This window comes from Salmo trutta, chromosome 13 (assembly GCF_901001165.1).
Source record: "Salmo trutta chromosome 13, fSalTru1.1, whole genome shotgun sequence".
Classification (NCBI taxonomy): domain Eukaryota; kingdom Metazoa; phylum Chordata; class Actinopteri; order Salmoniformes; family Salmonidae; genus Salmo; species Salmo trutta.
Genome location: NC_042969.1, coordinates 32,829,309 through 32,848,905, shown reverse-complemented (window position 1 = coordinate 32,848,905; position 19,597 = coordinate 32,829,309).

Here is a 19,597-nt window from a genome sequence, read left to right as displayed (position 1 = left end):
CCAGGCCGACCAAGCCGTCTGAGGGGTTCCTGTGTGTTTGAATGTGTGTGTGTGTGTGTGTCGTGTGAGTGTGTGTGTGTGTGTGTGTGTGTGTGCATGCATGAAAAGACAAATCCTTAAATTTCCTTCAGTTCATAGACTTGAAATGTTATTGAAATTAAACTTCCTCAAATAGGATAATATGATAGTATATAGCCTCCATCTTGATAGTGTGTTGTTTTGTGTACTGAAGAGTGCAGGGAAGGGAAAATAACACCCTCTCTTTCTCTCTCTCTTTCTGTCTCTCTCTCTCTCTCTCTCTCTCGCTCTGTTCTCCTCCTGTCCCCACGCTTTCTCTGCACTCTGCACCCCTCTCTTTAGTCTCTCCATTGTGTGTGTGTGTGTGTGTGTGTGTGTGTGTGTGTGTGTGTGTGTGTGTGTGTGTGTGTGTGTGTGGCAGTACGTTACTAGGAGGAGTTGATCTGTTAGTTTAATTGACTCCCATTCCGTGAACTTTATGATTCCAGCCACTGAAAACAACAGTCTTCTTAAACGACAGTTTGCTCTCTTTAGATAGTTAATGATCCTCATAGTCACCTGGTATCTCCACAGACATCTCCACAATGGAGAGGCTCCTTCTCATCTTTAATCAGGCCCTTTCTCTCACTGTACCTCCCCGTCTCTCGCTGTGTACCTCCCCGTCTCTCGCTGTGTACCTCCCCGTCTCTCACTGTGTACCTCCCCGTCTCTCGCTGTGTACCTCCCCGTCTCTCGCTGTGTACCTCCCTGTCTCTCTTGCTGTGCACCTCCCCCTCTCTCACTCTTGCTCTCATCCATCCCCCCTCTCTCTCCACACTCCCCTTCTCTCCCACCCTGCATCTCTCCCTCCTCCCTCTCTCTGTATGTCAGTCAGTCAGGTGGCTTGATCCTGTTACAACCCCCTCTCTCACTGTGTACCTCCCCTTTCTCTCACTGTGTACCTCCCCTTTCTCTCACTGTGTACCTCCCCTTTCTCTCACTGTGTACCTCCCCTTTCTCTCACTGTGTACCTCCCCTTTCTCTCACTGTGTACCTCCCCTTTCTCTCACTGTGTACCTCCCCTTTCTCTCACTGTGTACCTCCCCGTCTCTCACTGTGTACCTCCCCGTCTCTCACTGTGTACCTCCCCTTTCTCTCACTGTGTACCTCCCCTTTCTCTCACTGTGTACCTCCCCGTCTCTCACTGTGCACCTCCCTCTTTCTCACTGTGCACCTCCCTCTTTCTCACTGTGTACCTCCCTCTCTCTTGCTGTGCACCTCCCCCTCTCTCACTCTTGCTCTCATCCTTCCCTCCCTCTCTCTCTGTATGTCAGGCGGCTTGATCCTGTTACAACATAGTTGACCCTCGGCCAACCTTGGGCTTAGAAAAACAGCCCCTTTTGTTGTTTCTCATTCTCACGCAGCTAGCCACCCACAGTCAGAGAGGGATCACCTCCCGTCACCCCTTCTGCCTCCCCCGTTCTCGCATTCCTCCCCTCTATCACCCATCCCCTCCCATCCCTCAAGTCACCCCTCTCTCCACCATCTCACCTCTCTGCTGTCTCCCCCCACCCTCCCCTCTCTCCCCCTCTCTCACCCCTGCCCTCTCTCCATGTATGGATCTGTTCCTCTTGTTGATCAGTGGACGGTGGTCCAAAACTCATGCATGAAGTATCGTGTGTGCGTGCGCTCGCGTGTGTTTGTAAGAACTTATGAGAACCTGTGTGCCCGTTCTGAAATACATGATGTAACTGGTAAGTCATGGCACAGTATTGGATTAGCTCCACGTTGAGATGTTAAGATTCACTAATAAGACCTAACAGCTGCTTTTAACGTACCGTCGCTTTTCACAACATCTCAAGGTCGCTTACTTGCTGGTATCAATGCCCTGCATGATGGCATGCCATAGCTGCCTGTTTCTCATAGAATCTGCAATGTCCACTACCAATGTAGAGTTGTTATTATTGTGTTACACAGGTAGAGGTCTCAGCTTTTTTAGTTGACAACTGGATTAGTTCAGTCTCCACTCCAGTCCTCTTCTCATGCTTTTCTGTAAACTTTGGTTTCCTCAATGATTTAATACAATGACAAACACACACACACACACACACACACACACACACACACACACAATAATGTGTAATGTGTTGCTCATTCAATGGCTTTACAACAGTTTGGTTCATATTATCTCAGACTGAGCCAGTCTTTCCCTTTCCCAGCCTCTTCTCTTCCCCTCCAGGTATCCTGTTTACATGTTACCCAACAGTGGAAATACAGTGGAGAAGGAAACATTTAACAGTCCAGACAGAGTGATTTCTAACGGGCCAACCTCACCCACCCTGCCAATGTGCAGACAGAGGAACATGGAAACTGATCAGAACCACTGCTGTCTGAAGGGCCAACTCACAATACTAGAGATAAGGGACCACCCCACTACCTCCACTCACAATACTAGAGATAAGGGACCACCCCACTACCTCCACTAAGAAAACATGGGTGGGGTCATGCTCTGTGTGTGTGTATGTGTGTGTGTGTGTGTGTGTGTGTGTGTGTGAGTGAATTACAGGGTGGAACCTGGTGGGTCGTGTTGTGTATTGTGGGCTGAATGCCTCTCAGGAGGGCAAGTGGTGGTTGTATTTAGGCAGGGTTGGCATCAATTCTATTTCAATTACAGTCAAATTAGAAAGTAAACGAAATTCAAATTCCACGTTTTCCTAAATTGAAAAGCATGGAAGAGAATTGGAAATGTAGTATATTCAGGAATTCTGTTCTGAAGGCTTGTTTAACTTCATCCAGTAAACAGAACATCATTTACTTTGTTTCCTATTCCAGGGGCGTAGTGGGAATGAAGACAAAAGTATCATCATCATCAGCATAGCTTCTAGTTTCTTCTCGTCTTTCCTATTAGCCATGTGTGGAATGTCATTCACCTATTTAATGTATAGCCTATAACCCTCAAACTAGTTCCACTGCATGTTATAATTGTTCCCCTCAGTGACTGATTTAGACCTGTGACACCAGGTGTGTGCAATTAATTATCAGGTAGAACAGAAAAACAGCGGGCTCCGGACCTCGTTAGGGTCAGAGTTGAGTACCCCTCGGCACAATAATGCACATTCCTTGCCGTTTAACCTATGGGATCATTCTTGCAATTATCACCTTCCTCTCTCTCAACCAATGTGTGTACATCTTGGGATGTACAGTATTTAAATGTCAACTTACCCTCGTTGTCTCACTTGTTTGACAACCATCCACCTCCCCACCACCACCAGTGTCACGATCGTCGTAGTAAATGGACCAGGGCGCAGTGGGTCAAGTGCTCATCTTAACTTTATTTGTGTACACTCAATAAACAAAACAAGAAATGAACTAACAGCCTTGCATGCTAGATACAGCAGTGCAAAGAACAACCTCCCACAATACACATAACAAACATACTCCTAAATATAGGACCTTCAATCAGAGGCAACGATAACCAGCTGCCTCCAATTGAAGGCCCCAATCCCAATTACCTAAACATAGATCTAAATACCCTAGAACAGACATAGAACTATACAACATAGAACTAAACCAAAACCCCCGGAATACATAAATCAAACGCCCCTCTACATAAACACACACTCAAAACCATATAAAACAAATACCCCCTGCCACGTCCTGACCAAACTATAATAACAAATAACCCCTTTACTGGTCAGGACGTGACAACCAGCTATAACAACCTTAAGGCCCGTCACTGGAACTCTTTCCCCTCAGCAGGGGGGTTCGATGCCAGCTGCCCCGCAGAGGGCTACCTGCCATCACATCATCTGGCTCAGAGGATCTTCCCTCAGAGACGAGGCCATTCCCCAAACTATTTAATAACATGTCATGTTTCATTCAGTTAAGCCTGTACTCAATTTCATTGGAATTTCAGTGTATTTCCAAAATGTACTGGAATTGAAATGGAATTGACCTCAGCCCTGTATATGTTTGTGTTTCTAGCTCCAACAGTGCAGTAATACCTAACAATTGTAACGTAATACGCCGTGAGTCAGGAAGCCTGTTTTGCATGTTATTTTGACATTAATACGTGTCACATATCAGTTACCAAACAACGTAAAAAACAAACAAAAAATAACATTTGAGTTAATTAATAATGCCGCATACAAACATGGTCTCTGTTTAGCTTTCTTGAGTAAGGCAGCTCTAAAATGCAGGTGTTTCAGTCTAGCTTAGTGCTTTCTGTGGTGGTGGGGCAGCCAACGGAAAATACGCAACGTAGGGGTTGGTAATGTTCTCTAGTTGTCCCGTGATTGGCTCAGTGTTCTGTCACTCATAGTATAACGGCACAAGGTGAGAACCAGATGCAGACACGGGATGCAGATGGTTTTAGCTCTGGAATTTATTAATAATCCAAGGGGTAGGCAAAAGGCAGGTCAGGGACAGGCAAGCTAGCAGTCATCATCCTAAATCAAGGCGACAATCTACTGGCAAATCCTTTTTACTCCTTGTCATATGAAGAGAAATGATAAAGTATCAGTGCTCATCGGCCATTGGACATCAACATTACACAACAAGTCGGAAATCGCAAACTCAACAATGAGTGGTTTGAAAGGAATCAGTGGCTAACTGCAAGCATTGCATCACTAGCCTGCTATTCAGTGGAGTGGGTGTGTGGTCCCAAGTTTGGGTTTAAGGGTCTCTTTTCCAAGCTTAAAAGTAGAAATATTCAACATTGGCTATGGTGTCAATCCAGCATGACTTCTGCTACTCTCAAAACAACTGGAAACTCAGAACTGGGAAATTTGATTTCAGTGAGTTCAAGACAACTGGGAACTCGGAAAATACGTTTTGAACAGTCATCCAACTCGGAATTGCAAGTCGGGAACTCAGGCCTCTTTCTAGATCTCCGACTTGAAGATCACTGATGTCATCATGATTCAACCTTGTTTTTTTCCCCCAGAGTTCCCAGTTGTCTTGAAAGCACCATAAATCCAGAGAATGCCAGACTTTGATGACAAAGTTTGATGACTCCTGTTCAAGTGAACACAGCAAAACAAGGTGAGTCCAAAATGTCTTGTATGCTGCTGCCTAAATTATATAATATGCCAGGGAGATATGTATACTGTAGCTGGGGGCTCCCGAGTGGCGCAGCGGTCTAAGGCACTGCATCTCAGTGCTAGAGGCATCACTACAGACCCTGGTTTGATTCTGGGCTGTATCACAACTGGCTGTGGTTGGGAGTCTCATAGGGCAGCTCACAATTGGCCCAGCGTCGTTAGGGTTTGGCCAGGGTAGGCCGTCGTTGTAAATAAGAATTTGTTCTTAACTGACTTGCCTAGATAAATAATATTTAAAAAATAATAATGAGTGTATGTTGTGTAGTAAGATGTTAGCAGACCGTATGCTTCACCCTAATAATTTGGTCTGACTTGGTGTACAGGGAGAATACTGTAGAAACGGTCTGAATTCTGTCGCTGTACATTTCAAAACTGCTGAAAAAATAGTTATATTGACTATGTCCGTCTTAGCTCGCTCATTAATGTCTTGATCTAAATTCCGGATTGCCTCTAATCTGCTCGTCATCCCCTTATGCCATAGTTTGTACATCTCCGTTGTCAGTAGAAACCCCATTAGTTTAAGCAAGTCAACCATATCAGCTATTTTTTTTAAAGGCAGTAAATGAGGCTGAATTAACTGTTTCGCTGCCATACAAGGCACAACTGATAGCCAGGTGTAGCAGTGGTAACGTGTTGGGACTGCTATTGGGAAAGCTTTATGTAGAACCTAACAGTTTGTGGGGACCGTTTGTCACCGTTATAGTGCAATTCATGAATTGTTTAGTGTTCTTTTGTGCAGTGGGTTTGCTGGCATGCATCAAACATTTTTCTGTGGGGCTTTAACCCACCAAGATTAACATGCTAAAATCGGCACTGCTAATGACTGATGTAAACTGAGGGCTAAATAAGGGGGAGTAATCACAGAGAAAAGGATTATCAGCTATGCATAGTGATGGGGAACAGGTGTGCGTAATCATAGTTGCCAGGGCCGGTGGTTAGTAGACAAGTGACATCGAGTGCCAGAGGGAGGGAGCAGGTGTGAAAGTACCCCCCCCTCCTGGATGATGTTGGGGTCCAGGATGTCTGCCACCGGGACCCTAGAGCACTCCTCAAGACTGTACCTCTCCCAGTCCTCCAAGTACTGGAGCCAACCCCCACAACGTCGGGAGTCCAGGAGGGACCTAACAGCATAGGCGGGGGTCCCCTTGATGTCCAGGGAAGTTGGAGGGGTGTCGTGGGGGATGGCATCAGCCAGGGGACCAGGAACCACCGGCCTGAGGAGGGAAACATGAAAGGAGGGTGTAGAGTTTTAGACGATTGGTTACCTCATTGACCCTTCAGAGTCCTGACAGTGACCTCCGCAGCTCCTGGTTGGTCCTTTCCACCTGCCCATTGGACTGAGGCTGGTACCCGGATTTGAGGCTGACCGTGACCCCCAGCTTCTCCATAAAGACTTTCCAGACCCGCTACGTGAATTAGAATCTGGAAGGCCATAATGCCAGAAGAACTGCTGGAATAGTGGAGTAGTGCCTCAGCGACCTGGAGAGCGGTTTTGAAGTTATGTTCAGGGAGGCGGCGAGGGCCTGGTCGATGAAGTTCCTAACGGCACTGGAGTCCACTAGAGCTGTAGAGACAACACCTGAGGTACAGCCAGCCAGTGAAATGGGAACCATAAAGGGTTTGGTGGAAAGCGATGATGATGTAATACTCACGCCTACCCTGGGAGACGGATGATCACGGGCCCGCCCCTCTGCTCTAGTGGACCCCGGGTTGGGACTCACAGGACACCTCTGAAATGGTGCCCCTACTGGCCGCAATAGTGACAAAGTCCCAGCTGTCTCCGGCGACGCTGCTCTGCTGCGGAAAGGCCCCTACCTCCATGGGTTCAGGCTCTGCATCAGGACAGCCAAAAGAGGCAGGTGAGTGGCGAGGTGGACACTCCTGAAGAAGGTGATCCAGACTATGAGTGTGTCCAAGGATAGGTTGTCATCCCGACACGCCAACTCCATCTGGACCTCTTCTTGCAGTCCTCTCCAGAATAGAGTTCAGAGTGCCGGCTCATTCCATCCACTGGAGGAATGAGCCGGCGTACTCCACAGCGGTCTGGGCACCCTGCTGGAGTGGTCGAAGACCGCCCTGAACAGAGCCATAAACTTCTCATAGGAACTCAGCTCCCCCTCTCATCTCTCACAGACAGCTGTAGCCCACTCCAACACCCACCCGGTCAGCACGGAAATGACTGTGGCAACCTTGGACATCTTGGTGGTGGGGGTTCCCGTCTGATAGGTGAAATAAAGGGAGCACTGGAGTAGGAACCCACAGCATTTCGATGGAGTACCGTCATAATTCTCCGGAAGGGACAGTCGAACATCGCTGACCTGGGTGTACGGCAGTGGCTCACTGTGACGACCCGTGGTAGGAGGACCTCTGTTAGGGTATGGAGAGCCTCGCTGATGGTGTTGAGGCGGTGGAGAACGTGGAGGACCTCTGTTAGGGGTATGGAGAGCCTCCCTGACGGTGTTGAGACGGTGGAGAACGTGGAGGACCTCTGTTAGGGGTATGGAGAGCCTCGCTGATGGTGTTGAGGCGGTGGAGAACGTGGAGGACCTCTGTTAGGGGTATGGAGAGCCTCGCTGATGGTGTTGAGGCGGTGGAGAACGTGGAGGACCTCCTCCATGGCCATACCCAGTTGCGCCAGCTGGTCATGGTGTTGGTGGAGAAGGTGACCTGGAAGATGGTGGTATCCTCTGCTGCTTCCATTCTTTCTGAGGTAGTAGTCTGTAACATAATACGCCGGGAGTCAGGACGTAGGTGCAGAAGATCAGTTTAATAATGAAACGATACAGATGAACAGACATGCGAAGCGTACAGAACGTGAGAGAAAACAATACTACCTAATGACTGACGTCAACTGAGGGCAAAATAAAGGGGGAGTAATCACAGAGAAAATGATGATCAGCTATGCATAATGATGGGGAACAGGTGTGCGTAATCATAGTTGCCAGGGCCGGTGGTTAGTAGACCGGCGACGTCGAGCACCGGATGGAGGGAGCAGGAGTAGGTGTGACAACAATGCAAAACAATACACACAAATCCCAAAATAAAGCCAGGACATTATGAACTGTGTCAGAGGTGTTCCTGTGCTGGGAGAGAAGCCAGGACATTATGAACTGTGTCAGAGGTGTTCCTGTGCTGGGAGAGAAGCCAGGACATTATGAACTGTGTCAGAGGTGTTCCTGTGCTGGAAGAGAAGCCAGGTCATTATGAACTGTGTCAGTGGTGTTCCTGTGCTGGGAGAGAAGCAGAAAGTGTCACCAGCAAAGCACCCCCACACCATAACACCTCCTCCTCTATGCTTTACGGTGGGAAATACACATGCGGAGATCATCCGTTCACTCACACCATGTCTCACAAAGACACGGCAGTTGGAACCAAAAATCTCAAATTTGGACTCCAGACCAAAGGACAAATTTCCACCAGTCTAATGTCCATTGCTTGTGTTTCTTGGCCCAAGCAAGTCTCTTCTTCTTAATGGTGTCTTTTAGTAGTGGTTTCTTTACAGCAATTTGACCATGAAGGCCTGATTCACATAGTCTCCTCTGAACAGTTGATGTTGAGATGTGTCTGTTACTTGAACTCTGTGAAGCATTTATTTGGGCTGCAATTTCTAATGCTGGTAACTCTAATGAACTTATCCTCTGCAGCAGAGGTAACTCTGGGTCTTCCTTTCCTATGGCGGTCCTCATGAGTGCCAGTTTAATCATAGCACTTGATGGTTTTTGCAACTGCTCCTGAAATTGAAATTTGACCTTCATGTCTTAAAGTAATGATGGGCTGTCGTTTCTCCTTGCTTATTTGAGCTGTTCTTGCCATAATATGGACTTGGTATTTTGCCAAACAGGGATTTCTTCTTCACCCCTACCTTGTCACAAAACAACTGATTGGCTCAAACGTATTAAGAAGGAAAGAAGTTCCACAAATGTAATTTTAACAAGACACACCTTTTAATTGAAATGCATTCCAGGTGACTTCCTCTTGAAGCTGGTTGAGAGAATGGCAAGAGTGTGCATAGCTGTCATCAAGGCACGGGGTGGCTACTTTGAAGAATCTCAAATCTGAAATATATTTTGATTTGTTTAACAGTTTTTTGGTTACTACATGATTCCATATGTGTTATTTCATAATTGTGATGTCTTCACCATTATTCTACAATGTAGAAAATAGTCAAAATAAAGAATAACCCTGGAATGAGTAGGTGTGTCCAAACTTTTGACCGGTAGTGTAGCCTATAACTACTGTAGGGCACAGAGTTGCCTAGAGGGCCATGAGTTTTCCTGAGATATACAATGAGCTCCAATGGTATTTGGACAGTGACACATTTTTGATGTTGTTTTGGCTCTGTACTCCAGCACTTTGAATTTGAGATGATACAACAACAAAAAACGAGTCACTCTCCCAATACTTTTGGAGCTCACTGTAGCCTATATCACCTATCGGGCCCTGAATTTTCCTGAGACATAGCTTATAGCCACGGTAGGGCCCAGAGTTGCCTATAGGGCCTGGAGTGTTCCTGAGTGAACTGACCAGGCCTGGAGTGTTCCTTTCTATTTGATTTAGTATTTATTTTTATTTAACCTTTATTTAACTCGGCAAGTCAGTTAAGAACAAATTCTTATTTACAATGACGGCCTACCCCGGCCAAACCCGGACGATGCTGGGCCAATTGTGTGCAACCCTATGGGACTCCCAATCACGGCCGGTTGTGATACAGCCTGGAATCAAACCAAGGTCTGTAGTGACGCCTCTAGCGCTAAGAAGCAGTGCCTTAGACCGCTGCGCCACTCGGGAGCCATGAGTTATGGCCTAGGGCCTAGGGCCTATGCAGGTTTTTTTATGGTCAGGTGACATGGTCAGGAGAGACTCAAGGCCCTAACTATGAGTAATGGTGTAGACTGCTCAGAGAGTGTGATGTTGTTGCAGTTTGTATCCAGACGAATTATGACAGCTCTGTGGCGTTATGCTGCATGATCACTCTGAGCTGGTGTCCAGTTCTGACTGTTCCTGGGCTATCTCTGAGCTGGTGTCCAGTTCTGACTGTTCCTGGGCTATCTCTGAGCTGGTGTCTAGTTCTGACTGTTCCTGGGCTATCTCTGAGCTGGTGTCTAGTTCTGACTGTTCCTGGGCTATCTCTGAGCTGGTGTCTAGTTCTGACTGTTCCTGGGCTATCTCTGAGCTGGTGTCTAGTTCTGACTGTTCCTTGGTTATCTCTCAAAAAACAATCACAGAAATCCTAGGGACTTTCATCTCTCTCTCTCTCGCTCTCTCTCTCTCTGTCTCTCTCTCTCTCTCTCTCTCTCTCTCTCTCTCTGTCTCTCTCTCTCTCTCTCTGTCTCTCTCTCTGTCTCTCTGTCTCTCTCTGTCTCTCTCTCTCTCTCTGTCTCTCTCTGTCTCTCTCTCTCTCTCTTTGTGTGTCAGTGAGAAAGTGAAATGAATGTTGCGTCACGCCGTTGACTGAGCCAAGGTCAGGTTGATAAGGGTGGTCCTCCTATGGCCTCGATCCTGTACACTACTGGGGTTCCTTACAGAAATATGTAACTGCTGATTAAACAGTACTTATAGCTGACTCATACTGTATGACATCCTAGAACACAAGACTTTTAGGGGAACAACATGACTGGACTAGATTGTGGTTAAACCGGTGAGTGAGGTTACTCCCTTTAGGGTAATTGTTATGGAAAGTTTGTTATATTCCAAGTGGATGGTTGTACTTACTCACAAGGTAACTCGTTACCAAACAGCAGGAATCGAGCATCCAGAGAAAAACTGTAATAAAATGTGCATCATAACGTTTGTCCTCTTTCTCAAGTCAATGGAAAAAACGATTCTTCAAAGAAAAGCAAAAACTCTCCCTTTGTGGTTGATTCCCTGTGTCTTTAGGATCTCTGCTCTCCTCTGCTTAGACAGCACGAGCCTGTAGAGACGTGTTCAGTGTTCATAATGTTCACTGGACCGAGGAGGGACAGAGGATATGGCTTAAGAAGTGAAGAGTTGAATTGGGTCTTTGGCTCTTCCTTCCAAGCGCCTGCATTAGTTGTAAGTGGATGTTTGAGTTCTGGTCATTTCGTTGTCTGAGGCCCAAATCGCACCCTGTTGCCTATATAGTGCAAAAAAGTAGTGCACTAAATAGGGAATAGAGTGCCATTTAGTGGTCTTTTCATGCCCTCTTGTTAGTCTTGGCCTGATGGGCAGCTGGGAGAGGCTTTGAAGTTGCAGGGCTGATGGAGAGCTTAGAGAGCCTCAACAGCCAAGGGAAGGGGGGTTGTGTGTATACGTGTGTGTGTATATACGTGTGTGTGTGTGTGTTTATACGTGTGTGTGTGTGTGTTTATACGTGTGTATAAGGTGCAGAATTGACTTCAATCTCTCTGAGAATGTTTGGTCCTGCCTGATCAGAGAGTATACTTAATTTATACATGGCGCTGGAAATGAAAACATGTCGTTAATCAACATTTGACAGGGATGTTTGCTGGCATCTGCAGCACTTCTAACTGAGAAACACAACGACAACAGCAGAGGGAAAATGATAGAATAACAGATAACACAACGGTGAGCTAAATGTGCGTGATTACTTTGAAGCTTTGAGTCCCTGAGTGATTAATTGATCATAACAGGAATACACGCAGTTAGTTAATGGACAAAGCAGGAAGGAGGTGTGAGCAGTAGCCCAGGGGTCATGTTTTGGATTGTGTTGTGTTTGGCTCAGCTGAAGGGAGATTTGTGGTATTCTACTGGGATCTAATGCTCTGTTTGGCTTTAGGTGCGTTGGCCTGAGTAACATTCTAGAATACTGCTGTGGATTTCGCATATATATATATATATATATACTGCTCAAAAAAATAAAGGGAACACTTAAACAACACAATGTAACTCCAAGTCAATCACACTTCTGTGAAATCAAACTGTCCACTTAGGAAGCAACACTGATTGACAATAAATTTCACATGCTGTTGTGCAAATGGAATAGATGACAGGTGGAAATTATAGGCAATTAGCAAGACACCCCCAATAAAGGAGTGGTTCTGCAGGTGGGGACCACAGACCACTTCTCAGTTCCTATGCTTCCTGGCTGATGTTTTGGTCACTTTTGAATGCTGGCGGTGCTTTCACTCTAGTGGTAGCATGAGACGGAGTCTACAACCCACACAAGTGGCTCAGGTAGTGCAGCTCATCCAGGATGGCACATCAATGCGAGCTGTGGCAAGAAGGTTTGCTGTGTCTGTCAGCGTAGTGTCCAGAGCATGGAGGCGCTACCAGGAGACAGGCCAGTACATCAGGAGACGTGGAGGAGGCAGTAGGAGGGCAACAACCCAGCAGCAGGCAACAACCCAGCAGCAGGCTACCTCTGGCGAGCACATGGAGGGCTGTGCGGCCCCCCAAAGAAATACCACCCCACACCATGACTGACCCACCGACAAACCGGTCATGCTGGAAGATGTTGCAGGCAGCAGAACGTTCTCCACGGCGTCTCCAGACTCTGTCACGTCTGTCACATGTGCTGAGTGTGAACCTGCTTTAATCTGTGAAGAGCACAGGGCGCCAGTGGCGAATTTACCAATCTTGGTGTTCTCTGGCAAATGCCAAACGTCCTGCACGGTGTTGGGCTGTAAGCACAACCCCCACCTGTGGACGTCGGGCCCTCATACCACACTCATGGAGTCTGTTTCTGACCATTTGAGCAGAAACATGCACATTTGTGGCCTGCTGGAGGTCATTTTGCAGGGCTCTGGCAGTGCTCCTCCTGCTCCTCCTTGCACAAAGGCGGAGGTAGCGGTCCTGCTGCTGGGTTGTTGCCCTCCTACAGCCTCCTCCACGTCTCCTGATGTACTGGCCTGTCTCCTGGTAGCGCCTCCATGCTCTGGACACTACGCTGACAGACACAGCAAACCTTCTTGCCACAGCTCGCATTGATGTGCCATCCTGGATGAGCTGCACTACCTGAGCCACTTGTGTGGGTTGTAGACTCCGTCTCATGCTACCACTAGAGTGAAGGCACCGCCAGCATTCAAAAGTGACCAAAACATCAGCCAGGAAGCATAGGAACTGAGAAGTGGTCTGTGGTCACCACCTGCAGAACCACTCCTTTATTGGGGGTGTCTTGCTAATTGCCTATAATTTCCACCTGTTGTCTATTCCATTTGCACAACAGCATGTGAAATGTATTGTCAATCAGTGTTGCTTCCTAAGTGGACAGTTTGATTTCACAGAAGTGTGATTGACTTGGAGTTACATTGTGTTTAAGTGTTCCCTTTATTTTTTTGAGCAGTATATATACATATATATATATATATATATATATATATATATGAGAGAGAGGAAAACCCCAGTCATAAAGAGAGAGAGAGAGAGAGAGAGAGAGAGAGAGAGAGAGAGAGAGAGAGAGAGAGAGAACAAAAACTGCAGTACAAAGCTGGTTTGCTTGCAAGTCCTGGTTAGAGGGGTTAACCAAGCCAAGTACAATAGGAACAGTGTGTTTGTGACGCAGTCAGCCAGGCAGGCAGCGGGTCGCGGGCATGGGGCAGTGGGCATAGGGCAGTGGGTATGGGGCAGTGGGTATTGAGCACTGGGCCGAGCTGTGCTAAAAAAGTTGCCATGAAGCATTGTGCCTGTGTTATGGGCCCTGGCATTCCGTGGGGCGATGCATCCTATGTGCAACGCCAACCATGCTGAAGTGTGTGTGTGTGTGTGTGTGTGTAAGCGATGCATTCTGTGTGCCTTGCCATGACGAACCATGCTGCTGGGCTGGCAGATAATTAGCAATGCCTGGCAATGACGTAACCACTCCTGGAGTGTTGCTAATCCGTTGTGAGGGAGACATGACAAGATACATCGCAAAACAGCTGGTCACAGAAACATCTTTCAAAAGACTCTTAAGGAAAGAGGAGGGAGGATGAGGAAGTAGGGAGAGAGGGGAGGTGAGAGGTTGGGGAGGGAAGAGAAGAGGGGGAGAAGGGAGAGGAGATGGGAGGGAAGCGGAAAGGGGAAGAGGGAGGGAAGTGGAGAGGAGAGGGAGAGAGGCAAGAGAAGAGGGAGGAAGAGGGGAGGGAGGGAGGGAGGGAAGAGGAGAGGAGAGGAGAGGGAAGGAAGAGGAGATGGAGAGAGGGAGGGAATAGGAGAGGAGAGGAGAGGGAGGGAGGGAGAGAAGGGAAGAGAGGTTGATGAGGGAAGAGAAGAGGGGGAGAAGGGAGAGGAGATGGGAGTGAAGAGGAGAGGGAGAGAGGGAGGGAAGAGAAGGGGGGGAGATGGGAGGGAGAGAGAGAGACAGGGGGAGGGTAGAGGAGAGGGAGGGAAGAGGAGAGGAGAGGGAGACAGGAAGGAAAGGGGAGAGGAGAGGGAGAGGGAGACAGGGAGGGAAGAAGAGAGGAGAGAGGGAGGGAAGAGGGAGAGAGAGAATAGGAGAGGGAGAGGGAGAGAAGGAAAGAGAGGTTGACGAGGGAAGAGAAGAGGGGGAGAAGGGAGAGGAGATGGGAGGGTAGAGGAGAGGAGAGGGAGACAGGGAGGGGAGAGGAGAGGGAAGAGAAGGGGGGAGAAGGGACAGGAGATGGGAGGGAGAGAGAGAGAGAGACAGGGGGAGGGAAGAGGGGAGGGAAGAGGAGAGGAGAGGGAGACAGGGAGGGGAGAGGAGAGGGAAGAGAAGAGAAGGGAGAGGAGATGGGAGGGAGGGAGAGAGAGAGAGGAAGAGGAGAGGGAGAGAGGGAGGGAAGGGGAGAGGAGAGGGAGACAGGGAGGTGAGAGGGGAGGGAAGAGGAGAGGGGGAGGGAAGAGGAGAGGGAGACAGGGATGCAAGAGGAGAGGAGAGGGGGAGGGAAGAGAAGAGGAGAGGGAGAGAGGCAGGGAAGAGGAGAGGGAGAGAGGGAGGGAAGAGAAGAGAAGAGGAGAGGGAGATGTATGTATAAAACAATACTGGAATATACAGTATAGTATCACAATAAAACAATGGAGGTGGGAAGATCAGAGAGCAGAGACTAGTTCATACCTGTACCACTGTACTAAAGGGTTTATCACTACTGGCTGGCAGCTATAATCACTACCCTGCATACCTCTACTGCTGCTGTTTTTATGTGTGAGCACTGTGTTATTACTTCCTGTGTTATTGCTTGTTATTACTTCCTGTGTTATTACTTCCTGTGTTATTAATACCTGTGTTATTACTACCTGTGTTATTACTTGTTATTACTACCTGTGTTATTACTTCCTGTGTTGTTACTTCTTGTGTTATTGCTACCTCTGTTATCACTTCCTGTGTTATTACTTCCTGTGTTATTACTTCCTGTGTTATTACTACCTGTGTTATTACTTCCTGTGTTGGATAGCACTCTGATAGACTGCATCCAATTTGCAAAGTAGAGTGTTGGAGGCTATTTTGTAAATGACATCGCCGAAGTCAAGGATCGTAGGATAGTCAGATTTACAAGGGTATGTTTGGCAGCATGAGTGAAGGACGCTTTGTTGCGAAATAGGAAGCCGATTCTAGATTTAACTTTGGATTGGAGATGCTTAATATGAGTCTGGAAGGAGAGTTTACAGTCTAGCCAGACACCTAGGTATTTGTAGTTGTCCACATATTCTAAGTCAGAACCGTCCAGAGTAGTGATGCTGGACGGGCGGGCAGGTGCGGGCAGCGATCAGTTGAAGAGCATGCATTTAGTTTTACTAGCATTTAAAAGCAGTTGGAGGCCACGGAAGGAGTGTTGTATGGCGTTGAAGCTCGTTTTGAGGTTTGTTAACACAGTGTCCAAAGAAGGCCCAGATGTATACAGAAGGGTGTCGTCTGCGTAGAGGTGGATCAAAGAATCACCCGCACTAAGAGCGACATCATTGATATATACAGAGAAAAGAGTCAGCCCGAGAATTGAACCCTGTGGCACTCCCATAGAGACTACCAGAGGTCCAGAAACAGGCCCTCCGATTTGACACACTGAACTCTATCTGAGAAGTAGTTGGTGAACCAGGCGAGGCAGTCATTAGAGAAACCAAGGTTGTTGAGTCTGTCGATAAGATCACGGTGATTGACAGCGTCGAAAGCCTTGGCCAGGTTGATGAAGACGGCTGCACAGTACTGTCTTTTATCGATGGCGGTAATGATATCGTTTTGGACCTTGAGCGTGGCTGAGCTCGGAGATCAGATTGCACAGCGAAGAAGGTGGAGTGGGATTAGAAATGCTTGGTGATCTGCTTGTTCACTTGGCTTTCGAAAGACTTCAGAAAGGCACTGTAGGATAGATATAGGTCTGTAATAGTTTGGGTCTAGAGTGTCTCCCCCTTTGATGAGGGGGATGACCGGGGCCGCTTTCCAATCTTTAGGAATCTCAGACGATACGAAAGAGAGGTTGAACAGACTAGTAATAAGGTTTGCAAGGAAGAGGTTCCATTATGGTTCAAAAAATGAAGAGGTGCATCCATAATGTTTGCATTTGGCAGATTATCACATAGTGAATTACATAGCCAAATGTAAATATTAAATATTAATTTAAATCCTACCAACGTAGCCTATTACCTCAGACAGTCAGATCAGGTTTAGTGGAGGCAGTTCAAAGGGGACAGCATTCAGTGTTCACAGTGCCCCCCACACATCAAAGTATTCTTACACACACACACACACACACACACACACACACACACACACACACACACACACACACACAAATGAACCGCTTCACCACACTAGTGACCTCATTGTCACCCAGTCATATGTGTGTAATCAGCCATAGGATGTTTTTTTAGATCAGAGGCCTACAGGCTGCTCAGCATTATGTGGGACATGTATAATGGCACCAGAGGGGATGGCTGCTGTTTTACGGTCTCCTAACCAGCTGTGCTATTTTGTTTGTTTTTTCACATTGTTTATAACTTATTTTGTACATAATGTTGATGCTACCGTCTCTTATGACGGAAAGAGCTTCTGGACATGTGAAACGGGTTTCGACGGAAGGAGTGGACCAAAGCGCAGCGTGGAAAGTGTTCATGATATTATTTATTAATCACCTAAACACTCAAACAAAATAACAAAGGAAAAAACGAAAACGCACAGTTCTGTCAGGCACAGAATGCTAAACAGAAAACATCTACCCACAAAACACAGGTGGGAAAAGGCTGCCTAAGTATGATTCCCAATCAGAGACAACGATAGACAGCTGCCTCTGATTGGGAACCCTACTCGGCCAAAACAAAGAAATAGATAACATAGAATGCCCACCCCACATCACACCCTGACCTAACCAAATGGAAAATAAAGCGGCTCTCTAAGGTCAGGGCGTGACAACATCAGAACAGAGATTATTCACCTCGAACTGGACAAAGATTTTTTATTTCATGAGTCAGATGCAAAGGATATACTGCTTTGTCAAGACAAGGCCCAAATCCCCATCGTCAGTGTGAAGAAAAGACGGAGGAAAATGGGGAGGAGGGCGGGGTGCCTTTTAAGAATTCGCCGACAAGTAGGTAAACCACCACCACCCTCCGTATTATTGGCCAACGTGCAATCATTGGAAAACAAACTGGACAATCTACGATTAAGACTATCCTACCAATGGGACATTGAAAACTGTAATATCGTATGTATAACCGAGACGTGGCTGAATGACGACACGGATAATATAGAGCTGGCTGGCTTCTCCGTGCATCAGCAGGACAGAGCAGTTACGTCTGGTAAGACAAGGGGCGGGTTGTGTGTCTATTTGTCAATAACTGCTGGTGAGCGATGTCTAATATTAAAGAAGTCTCGAGGTATTGCTCGCCTGAGGTAGAGTACCTTATGATAAGCTGTAGACCACACTATCTACCAAGAGAGTTCTCCTCCATATTATTCCTAGCCATCTATTTACCACCACAAACCAATGCTGGCACTAAGACTACACTCAACAAGTTATGTAATTTATTACGTCATAATGCTACTTTTTGATTTTAATTGTATATTTTTTACTTTAATTTATTTAGTAAATATTTTCTTAACTCTATTTCTTGAACTGCATTGTTGGTTAAGAGCTTGTAAGTAAGCATTTCACGGTAAGGTCTACACCTGTTGTATTCAGCGCATGTGACAAATACAATTCGATTTGATTTGATTTGAGAATTCTCTCAGGGTCACTGGAGCTGACTGATGTCGACCTGGACTCATAATGGAGCTGACTGATGTTGACATGGACTCATAATGGAGCTGACTGATGTCGACATGGACTCATAATGGAGCTGACTGATGTCGACCTGGACTCATAATGGAGCTGACTGATGTCGACATGGACTCATAATGGAGCTGACTGATGTCGACCTGGACTCATAATGGAGCTGACTGATGTCGACCTGGACTCATAATGGAGCTGACTGATGTCGACCTGGACTTATAATGGAGCTGACTGATGTCGACCTGGTCTCATAATGGAGCTGACTGATGTCGACCTGGACTTATAATGGAGCTGACTGATGTCGACATGGACTCATAATGGAGCTGACTGATGTCAATCTGGACTTATAATGGAGCTGACTGATGTCGACCTGGACTCATAATGGAGCTGACTGATGTCAACCTGGACTTATAATGGAGCTCCTCCATGGTGGAGGACTCACAAATAGAACCACAACAAGCTGGCGTAATGCTGACTATGGTTCTGGTGATGTTTCAAATCAAATCAAATTTATTTGTCACATACACATGGTTAGCAGGTGTTAATGTAAGTGTAGCGAAATGCTTGTGCTTCTAGTTCCGACCATGCAGTAATATCTAACAAGTAATATAACCTAACAATTCCACAACAACTACCTTATACACACAAGTGTAAAGGAATGAATATGAATATGTACATAAAAATATATAAATGACTGATGGCCGAACGGCATAGGCAAGATGCAGTAGATGGTATAGAGTACAGTATATACATATGAGATGAGTAACGTAGGGTATGAAAACATTATATGAAGTGACATTGTTTAAAGTGGCTAGTGATACATTACATCAAGATGGCAAGATGCAGTAGATGGTATAGTGTACAGTATATACATATGAGATTAATAATGTAGGTTATGTCAACATTATCTAATATAAATAATATAAAGTGCCAAGTGATAAATTGATTACATCAATTTTACCATTATTAAAGTGGGTGGAGTTGAGTCAGTATGTTGGCAGCAGCCACTCAATGTTAGTGATGGCTGTTTAACAGTCTGATGGCCTTGAGATAGAAGCTGTTTTTCAGTCTCTCGGTCCCAGCTTTGATGCACCTGTACTGACCTCGCCTTCTGGATGATAGCGGGGTGAACAGGCAGTGACTTGGGTGGTTGTTGTCCTTGATGATCTTTTTGGCCTTCCTGTGACATCGGGTGGTGTAGGTGTCCTGGAGGGCAGGTAGTTTGCACCCGGTGATGCGTTGTGCAGACCTCACTACCCTCTGGAGAGCCTTCCGGTTGTGGGCGGAGCAGCTGCCGTACCAGGCGATGATACAGCCCAACAGGATGCTCTCTATTGTGCATCTGTAAAAGTTTGAGAGTGTTTTTGGTGACAAGCCGAA